This window comes from Oncorhynchus gorbuscha, linkage group LG15, assembly GCF_021184085.1.
Source record: "Oncorhynchus gorbuscha isolate QuinsamMale2020 ecotype Even-year linkage group LG15, OgorEven_v1.0, whole genome shotgun sequence".
NCBI classification, from domain to species: Eukaryota; Metazoa; Chordata; class Actinopteri; order Salmoniformes; family Salmonidae; genus Oncorhynchus; species Oncorhynchus gorbuscha.
The window spans coordinates 66,058,929-66,067,145 of record NC_060187.1 but is presented as its reverse complement, the minus strand read 5'-3'; the positions used below and the strand labels follow the sequence as shown (position 1 = coordinate 66,067,145).

The window sequence follows — 8,217 nt, the reverse complement described above, 5'->3', positions numbered from 1 at the left end:
GAAAAATTCCAACTCTGCTCAAGATTACCACTGGCAACGTTTGAATATTTTCTCCCTGTGTGTTTGTGCGTACGCGTACGAGTGGGTGTGTGCGTAATCAGATTGACAATGATGGACACTTCGGCCTGCCTATAGGACACCTATAATAGAACAGACGCATTACACATCTTCATCATCATCGTATTCATTCCTTTCAGGCTACCATTTTAATAACCAACTATTATCATTTCTGCACAAAACAAATTCATATGCTGCCATGTTCTTGTTAATGTTGAGATTGACCCTCTGCGCCCTCACACGCCGCACTACCCCAAAGTAGCCTATCAGAGTGAGGTGAGTTGTAGCTCCCGTCTGTGATTATGGTGTTAATAGAAAGTGCAACTTCCACCCATATGAAAAGGCTCCATAAATTGTATTTGTAACAAAAAATACACGTATTTTTAATAGTCAGCGAGCACATTGTGTCAATAATACCACATATTTGAGAAAGTGTAGTACACACAGTTTACACGTTGACAAGTATTGCTGACTAAAAACAATAATTTCACATAATGGCTAAGTGTGCACTGAACATGACATAACCTAAGACACAGCTGCTATACCATCATATTTGAAAACGTGTTATGCTTTTATGATGTCATTTTATTTTTTATTTTTGGACATAAAATACTGGGAAAACAACGGCAAATCAGCTCCAAGTGATTTGAATGTTTGGTGTCTGTTCTGAAGTATTTCAAAAATCGGAGAAATATACACTGAGTAGACAAAACATTAAGAACACCTCTTTCCATGACATAGACAGACCAGGTAAATCTAGGTGAAAGCTATGATCGCTTATTGATGTCACTGTATTAAATCCACTTTAAGTAGTGTATATAAAGGGGAGACTAGTTAAATAAGGATTTTTAAACCTTGAGACATGGATTGTGTATGTGTGCCATTCAGAGGGTGAATGGGCAAGACAAAACATGTAAGTGCCTTTGAACAGGGTATGGTAGTAGTTGCCAGGCGCACCGGTTTGTGTAAAGAACCGCAATGCTGCTGGGTTATTCACGTTTAACAGTTTCCCTTGTGAATCAAGAATAGTCCGCCACCCAAAGACATCCAGCCAATTTGACACTGTGGGAAGCATTGGTTTTCCTAATGTTTGGTATACTGTGTATGTGATCGTAAACAAATGTAACCAATGTTTGAAATGATTGTTATAGTCAAATATGATCTATTTGGGTTTCATGCGGTAAATTTGTAGTCGACACATTATTTGTAATTATGTACCTGCCCCTTGACCAAAAAAATCTGCCTGCGGGCTGAACCTAGTTGATGATCCCTGCCCTAACAGGTGTGGGCGTAAAGCATCGATCACATAGATACTATAGCCTAGCATTTCTCTGTAGGCTGCTTTGATTTCGTTATTACATTGTCTTTGGTACCATTATCATAAGTCCGTCATTTCGACATGTACAGAAATGTCCAAATGGGATTAAGACAAAATGTCCACCGTTTTTGAGGTCCTGGAGACATTCTTGATTTGGGAAGGAATCAGAAGCTTGTGCGCGCGCAGCCTAAACTTCTGGTCTCTCACACTGTATATTATAACATTCCAACAGCTATTCGTAGTCAGTATCCAAAAAGCAAAAAGCGAAAAGTTGCACCATTCGTTTCCAATAACATTTCCCACGACAAAGACGGCAATGGGGGTGAAGGATAACGTAAAAGCCAGCGTTAAGGTCCCTATCGTTTTGGCAGCCTTGATATCAGAGAAAGTGGGTTTGGAGCCGCTTTCGCTTTCAGCCAGATGTTTTCTCTGCTTTGAGTTCTGGCGTATGCTAGACAATGAAATTATATTTATCACCACGGTTCCACCAAGGAGTGTGAAATCAAACGCGGGAAAGAGCAGGAGAATGTTCCATGCCTGGGAAGGAAACGTGTCGATGGTGCCCAGTGCGTAATTGCACATTCTACTACAAAGGTTATATTCTAGGGCAATTTCATTGCTGAAAATCATCGGAGACACAGCCAGAAAGAAACTTCCCATCCATGAGAAGAGTATGAGGATAGTTGTCCGTTTGCGCGTAATGACTGATTCCTTGTGCAACGGCCTCAAAACCGCGATGCTCCGTTCGATAGTAAGGAAAAATATAGTCGTAATGGACACAAAGGTGCAGCCAGCGAAAATGGGGCCAATTAAATTGCACGGGTGAAAAGTTGTTGCTTGTGAATTGTTCACGATCCATTCTGGCGCGGAGTTGTTCAACATAAGCGACACCTCTGCGTAAACGGAGACTGGCACCACAAATATCCCTACCGCCAAGTCAGCCACCGCAAGCGACGCTTTCAGATATCCCTGGGGCGTATGAAAGTGCTTAGTCCCGCACAGTACGGCTAATGTCACCGAGTTGCCGAACAAGATAGCAAAAATCAAGATGACCATAAAAACTACCATCAAAATCTTGTTGGTCACAGTCCAGCAACACAGAGTACAGTTTGTCGGCTCGGTTCCCTCCGGCAGCATGATTGGTCTATTTGAGAAACAGACCATTAACTGAAGTTACTGTAATAAGGATGACTATCCTCCTCTCTTCAACTGCATGTTACAGCAAGAACAGCTGTGGTAAACAGATTTGACTCCAGGACAGGGCACGCGCTGTGCTGTCTCGCGTCGAGCTGTCACTACGAGTAAGGCAATGACGTCTATTTAGTCATGACAGCAGCTGGAATAGTACATACAAATTGTATTATTGGTAAAGTGGATTTCATAACGGAAGTCTTGCAACCCTAATATTTGATATGAAAAAAAGACAATAAAATTTACTAAAAACATAATATTCTAGGCTATTGTTATACAGTAGGCCAATCGCTATTATAAGAGTCGTTATTGCAGATGATAGAAACAACTCACTTACTTTCAATAGATTTTCAAATGATTAGATATACAATTCACCAATATGCTTTATTGGGCGCACATAGGCCTACACAGTGGCTGCATCTTTTGCTCCAATTTAAATATTCCATATATAATCCCTCTCATAAAATAATGAAATATGGCAGATTACTATTCTCAAACCCACTTTTTCAGATGACTCTTGGAGACGAGGACCAGACCCAGTCAGTCCGGGACGATATGACTGGACAGGGCTTGAAGTCAGTATGACTGTATGTGCACTGCACTGCATGGTCGAATATTATAGGCTGAACTAGAGATTATATTTTTACGCAGTCAGATTCAACCCCATTGGCTGATGTCCTTGATGACAATATTTATGTTTAAATTGTATTTTTGACATATGACGTTTGCTTTGCACACTTTTGAGATGGCAAACCTGCTAATTTACAGTTGAAGTTGGAAGTTTACATACACCTTAGCCAATTACATTTAAACTCAGTTTTTCACAATTCCTGACATTTAATCCTAGTAAAGAATTCCCTGTTTTAGGTCAGTTTGGATCACCACTTTATTTTAAGAATATGAAATGCCAGAATAATAGCAGTGAAAATGATTTATTTCAGCTTTTATTTCTTTCATCACATTCCCAGTGGGCCAGAAGTTTACACACACTCAATTACTATTTGGTAGCATTGCCTTTACATTATTTAACTTGGATCAAACGTTTTGGGTAGCCTTCCACAAGCTTCAAATAATAAATTGGGTGAATTTTGGCCCATTCCTTCTGACAGAGCTGGTGTAACTGAGTCAGGTTTGTAGGCCTCCTTGCTTGCACACACTTTTCAGTTCTGCCCACAAATGTTCTATAGGATTGAGGTCAGGGCTTTGTGATGGCCCTCCAATACCTTGACTTTGTTGTCCTTAAGCCATTTTGACACAACTTTGGAAGTATGCTTGGGGTCATTGTCCATTTGGAATTCCCATTTGTGACCAAGCTTTAACTTCCTGACTGACCCAAGCAGAATTGTGGCTGTAATCACTGCCAAAGGTGCTTCAACAAAGTACTGAGTAAAGGGTCTGAATACTTATGTAAATGTAATATTTCATTTGATATATTCTTTTACTGTTTTTTCTTTGTCATTGTGGGGTATTGTGTGTCGATTGATGAAGGTGAATTTTTTGGGGGGTCCATTTTGGAGTGGGGCTGTGGCTTAGCAAGGTGTGAAGGAGGTCAAGGGGTCTGGATGCTTTCCGAAGGCACTGTATAACATTCTATAGGCTACACATACTGAGACAGAGAAGTGCTGTTTCACTGTCCAGACAGCATCAGATACATGGTCAACACATACTGAAACAGGGCGGTGCTGTTTCACTGTCCAGACAGCAAAAAAAAGAAGGAAAAAAGACTTCCTGACTGATGTCTTGAGATGTTGCTTCAATATAACCACATAATTTTCCTACCTCATGATGCCATCTATTTTGTGAAGTGCACCAGTCCCTCCTGCAGCAATGCAACCCCACAACATGATGCTGCCACCCCATGCTTCACGGTTGGGATGGTGTACTTCGGCTTGCGACCCATCCCCTTTTCCTCCAAACATAACAATGGTCATTATGGCCAAACAGTTCTATTTTTGTTTCATCAGACCGGAGACGATCTTTGTCCCCATGTGCAGTTGCAAACCTTAGTCTAGCTTTTTCATGGTGGTTTTGGAGCAGTGTCTTCTTCCTTGCTGAGCTGCCTTTCAGGTTATGTCAATATAGGACTCGTTTTACTGTGGATATAGATACTTTTGTACCTGTTTCCTCCAGCATCTTCACAAGGTCCTCTGCTGTTGTTCTGGGATTGATTTGCACTTTTCGCACCTCCTTCCTGAGCGGTATGATGGCTGCATGGTCCCATGGTGCTTATACTTGCATACTATTGTTTGTACAGATGTACATGGTACTTTCTGGCATTTGGAAATTGCTCCCAAGGATGAACCAGAGTTGTGGAGGTCTACAATTTTTTTCTGAGGTCTTGGCTGATTTCCTTTCCTTTTCCCATGATGTCAAGCAAAGAGGCACTGAGTTTGAAGGTAGGCCTTGAAATACATCCACAGGTACACCTCCAATTGACTCAAATTATGTCAATTAGCCTATCAGAAGCTTCTAAAGCCATGCCATCATTTTCTGGAATTTTCCAAGCTGTTTAATGGCACAGTCAACTTAGTGTGTGTAAACTTCTGACCCACTGGAATTGTGATACAGTGAATTATAAGTGAAATAATCTGTTTGTAAACAATTGTTGGAAAAATGACTTGTGTCATGCACAAAAATAGAGTGTGGAGTGGTTGAAAAACAAGTTTTAATGACTCCATCCTAAGTGTATGTAAACTTCTGACTTCAACTGTATATCGTATCCAGTGGAGAGATGAGGAGGAAAGTATCAGTTGGTTGTGATGATGTAAGTGACCAGGTTGGGAATTTATAAAGGACTATTAAAACCCCTATTTATCATAAAACTCCACTATCACTGTCCTGTGGTGTTGGAGTCATCAGATTAATGGCCCTATTTTTCCAACAGCAGCAACCTGATTTTGTCTACCCATCCATGTACCTAAAATCTACTAGGTCTGACCCTGCTAGATGAAAACCAGTAGAAGGATAGAGGTTGGTGTGGTTTGGTTGACTAAAATCATACAATACTGCACACTGATTAAACGTGATTGTCTATGTTCAGTTTTTAGCTTTGATTGGGTAGAAGTAGACACAAAGAATAACAAAATAATAATCTCATGCCATAGTGGGTGTAGTGTCGTGGTAATGCTCCCTAATCCAGGGTCACCACGTCTGACTCAGGTCCCAGCTCTGCAAAGCTCCATAAACAGAGGAAGACATGCAGCTGGCATCATGCCCATCTCACCAGATGCAACAGTCAATATTTCCTTTATCGCAATTCAACAGTGATAGGAGAGTACCTACCACTGTTGAACAACAGCGCCTCAAAACACATGTGGAATGTTAAAAATGGAAAACTTGAGAAATCTTATCACGGAGATGAGATAAAAAGAAATACAAGGGATTTAGAAAACACAAAAACATGGCTTTGGTGAAAAAAAGGTACTTTGTGTAAATTCCTTTAATGTCCATTAGTAGCTAGCTACCTGGAGAGACAAAGAGTCTCGAGAAAAGGTATTCACTTCCTTTTGGTTTTCTGTTCTACCTGATAATTAATTGCAGACACCCAGTGTCCCAGGTCTAAATCAGTCCCTTATTAGAGGGGAACAAATAAAAAATGCATGAAACTGGCTTTGAGGTCCAGAGTTAAATTTGACGGGTCTAGAGGATGAAGCTGGGATTGAACTAAATCTCCTTGAGGCCACTCGAGCTGATAAGAATGTTTATTTCTCCCTTTGCTCCCAATTTGTTTTTTGGAACTTGCCCAGAGGAGTCTTTTCCTTGTAGTCACCAGAGTACACACTTCAAATGAACAGACTTTCTTGTCGCTACACACCAGGTTTTCTGGACTACAATTTAACCTGTTGTGTGTGTTTATGATCAGTCAATGTAGTTCAGATGATAATCAGTGCATTATCATTGTGCTCTAACTCCTAGCCTGGCTCTATGCTCTAACTCCTAACCTGGGTCAGAATCAGCTGCTAGAGACTAAGGAATATGCTCCTCATAAAAGTGTGAAACATTCAGGTGCACTGAATTAGATGTACAAGTAATTGTACAGGAACATGTTTTCTGAGTGTTCTTGGATATCCCTGACCTACTAGTGCTATGTCTGTGTGTACTAGATGGTTGTCCATGCTTACATGATCCTCCAGGCTATATTCACCTCTATTAAGAGTGTGTTTCTTATTTAAAGATCTAGGCATTGGAGGATAAAGTTAAGAGAGGAGCAAGGATGTGGCATTCTCCTGATCCTCTTAACTACACAAAAATATAAATGCAACATGTAAAGTATTGGTCCTGTGTTTCATGAGCTGAAATGAAGAATCACAGAAATGTCCATACTCACTAAAAGCTTATTTCTCTCAAATTTTGTGCACAAATTAGTTTATATCCCTGTTCGTGAGAATTTCTCCTTTGCCAAGATAATCCATCCACCTGACAGTGTGGCATATCAAGAAGTTGATTAAACATGATCATTACACAGGTGCACCTTGTGCTGGGGACAATAAAAGACCACTCTAAAATGTGCAGTTTTGTCACACAACACAATGCCACAGATGTCTCAAGTTGAGGGAGAGCTCAATTGGCATGCTGACTCCACCAGCGCTGTTGCCGGATAATTGAATGTTAATTTCTCTACCAAAAGCCGCATCCAATGTCGTTTTAGAGATTTTCAACAGTACATCAAACCGGCCACACAACCGCAGTACACTGAGGAGTATTTCTGTCTGTAATAAAGCCTTTTGTGGGGAAAAACTCATTCTGATTGGCTGGGCCTGGCTGCTAAGTGGGTGAGCCAATGCCCTCCCAGGCCAACCCATGGTTGCACCCCTGCCCAGTCATGTGAATTCCATAGATTAGGGCCTAATGAATTTATTTAAATTGACGTATTTCCTTATATGAACTGTAACTCAGAAAAATCTTTGAAATTTTTGCATATTTTTGTTCAGTATAGAAGAGAAATCAGATCAGCTTGATGGGAAAGTGATGTATGTTATTCCGTTCCTGACGTAACGCTGCGTTCAAAAACTGGGAACTCGGAAATCTCAGACTTGCAACTTCAATGTGTTCAAGACAACTGGGAATTTGGGGAAAAAACTAGCTCCAACTGGGAAAAATAGTTTTGAATGGTCATCCAACTCGGCATTCCAAACTCTGGCATCTTTCTAGAGTTCTGACTTTCTGACCTGAAGATCACTGACATCATGATTTGACCTGTTTTTTCCCCCCATTTGTCTTGAAAGCACAATAGAGGCAAAGCAAAAAAAATAACGGTTGCGTGCCATCGACTGAAACATTGCTATATCATCTGGGACGCGTTCCTCTGACCAGGTGTTGGTGACGCATGTCAAATCTTACAATGCCTGGATAGGTACACTATATGACCAAAAGTATGTGGACACCTGCTCGTTGAACATCTCATTCCAAAATCATGGGCATTAATATAGAGTTATAACAGTGTCCACTCTTATGGGAAGGCTTTCCACTAGATGTTTTAACATTGCTGCAGGGACTTGCTTCCATTCAGCCACAAGAGCAAGTGCAGGCCAGTCAAGGCCTTCCCCATACTGTTGTCACAAAGTTGGAAGCACAGAATCATCAAGAATGTAATTGTATGCTGTAGCGTTAAATTTTCCCTTCACTGAAACTAAGGGGCCTAGCCCAAACCA

At 40.8% G+C, this 8,217-nt stretch overlaps 1 protein-coding gene across 1 annotated transcript in view; it reads left to right on the top strand.

Moving 5' to 3' along the window:
* The first annotated feature begins 314 nt into the window (after window positions 1-314).
* The window catches only part of plekhf2 (pleckstrin homology domain containing, family F (with FYVE domain) member 2), a 34,158-nt gene continuing 26,255 nt past the window's right edge, over window positions 315-8,217 (top strand). Inside the window, exon 1 of the mRNA XM_046302350.1 lies at window positions 315-333. The gene's annotated coding sequence lies outside the window, so the exon portion shown is untranslated. The remainder of the gene's footprint in view (window positions 334-8,217) is intronic.